The sequence below is a fragment of the Arachis hypogaea genome, chromosome 16 (assembly GCF_003086295.3).
Source record: "Arachis hypogaea cultivar Tifrunner chromosome 16, arahy.Tifrunner.gnm2.J5K5, whole genome shotgun sequence".
NCBI lineage: Eukaryota > Viridiplantae > Streptophyta > Magnoliopsida > Fabales > Fabaceae > Arachis > Arachis hypogaea.
The window spans coordinates 45,694,554-45,696,560 of NC_092051.1; the positions used below are offsets into that span (position 1 = coordinate 45,694,554).

Here is a 2,007-nt window from a genome sequence, read left to right on the forward strand (position 1 = left end):
TGGCGTTTGAAGATGCTCCTCCAGGGTGTGATTTTTCTTCTGCTGTTTTTGATTCCGTTTTCAATTTTTTTTTATTTATTTTGTGACTCCACATGATCATGAACCTAAGAAAACATGAAAAACAATAAAAATAAGAGTTAGATAAACATTGGGTTGCCTCCCAACAAGCGCTTCTTTAATGTCAATAGCTTGACAGTAGGCTCTCATGGAGCCTCACAGATGTGCAGAGCTTTGTTGAGACTCTCCAACACCAAACTTAGAGTTTGGATATGGGAGTTCAACACCAAACTTAGAGTTTGGTTGTGGCCTCCCAACACCAAACTTAGAGTTTGACTGTGGGGGCTCTGGTTGACTCTGCTTTGAGAGAAGCTTTTCCTGCTTCCTCTCCATGGTTGCAGAGGGAGATCCTTGAGTTTTGAATACAAGGGAGTTCTCATTCCATTGAAGGACTATTTCACCTCTGTCAACATCAATCACAGCTTTTGTTGTGGCCAGGAAAGGTCTTCCTAGGATGATGGATTCATCCTCTTCCTTTCCAGTATCCAGGACTATGAAATCAGCAGGGATGTAAAGGCCTTCAACCTCTACTAACACGTCCTCTACTTGTCCATAAGCCTGTTTTCTTGAGCTGTCTGCCATCTCTAGTGAGATTTTAGCAGCTTGCACCCCATAGATTCCCAGTTTCTCTATTACAGAGAGGGGCATGAGGTTTATACCTGAACCAAGGTCACATAGAGCCTTAAAGATCATGGTGCCTATGGTACAGGGTATTATGAACTTTCCAGGATCCTGTCTCTTCTGAGGCAATGTCAGTTGATCCAGATCACTTAGTTCATTGATGAACAAGGGAGGTTCAACTTCCCAAGCATCAATGCCAAACAATTTGGCATTCAGCTTCATGATTGCACCAAGAAACTTGGCAGTTTGCTCTTCAGTAACATCCTCATTCTCTTCAGAAGAGGAATACTCATTAGAGCTCATGAAGGGCATAAGGAGGTTCAATGGAATCTCTATGGTCTCTCGATGAGCCTCAGAGTCCTTTGGTTCCCCAGAGGGAAGCTCCTTATTGATCACTGGACGTCCCTGGAGGTCTTCCTCCTTGGGATTCACGTCCTCTCCTCTCCTCACAGGTTCGGCCATGGCGCTTATGTCAATGGCCTTGCACTCTCCTTTTGGATTCTCTTCTGTATTGCTTGGGAGAGTACTAGGAGGGATTTCAGTGATCCTTTTACTCAGCTGGCTCACTTGTGCTTCCATATTTCTAATGGAAGACCTTGTTTCATTCATGAAACTTACAGTGGCCTTAGATAGATCAGAGACTAGATTTGCTAAATTAGAAGCATTTTGTTCAGAGTTCTCTGTCTGTTGCTGAGTTGATGATGGAAAAGGTTTGCCATTGCTAAACCTGTTTCTTCCACCATTATTAAAGCCTTGTTGGGGCTTTTGATCCTTCCATGAGAAATTTGGATGATTTCTCCATGATGAGTTATAGGTGTTTCCATAAGGTTCACCTAAGTAGTTCACCTCTGCTATTGCAGGGTTCTCAGGATCATAGGCTTCTTCTTCAGAAGATGCCTCTTGAGTACTGTTGGATGCAGCTTGCATTCCATGCAGACTCTGAGAGATCATATTGACTTGCTGAGTCAATATTTTATTCTGAGCCAATATGGCATTCAGAGTATCAACTTCAAGAACTCCCTTCTTCATAGGCGTCCCATTACTCACAGGATTCCTTTCAGAAGTGTACATGAACTGGTTATTAGCAACCATGTCAATGAGTTCTTGAGCTTCTGCAGGCGTTTTCTTTAGGTGAATGGATCCACCTGCAGAGGTATCCAATGACATCTTAGATAACTCAGACAGACCATCATAGAATATATCCAGGATGGTCCATTCTGAAAGCATGTCAGAAGGACACTTTTTGGTCAACTGTTTGTATCTTTCCCAAGCTTCATAGAGGGATTCACCTTCTTTCTGCCTGAAGGTTTGAACATCAGCTCTAAGCTT

The 2,007-nt window shown here is 42.9% G+C and overlaps 1 non-coding gene across 1 annotated transcript; it reads left to right on the top strand.

The window, feature by feature from the left end:
• Positions 1-1,899: 1,899 nt before the first annotated feature.
• Positions 1,900-2,007, top strand: LOC112761537 (small nucleolar RNA R71). Its single transcript, XR_003181928.1, has one exon. It is a non-coding gene; the product is annotated as a small nucleolar RNA R71 (small nucleolar RNA).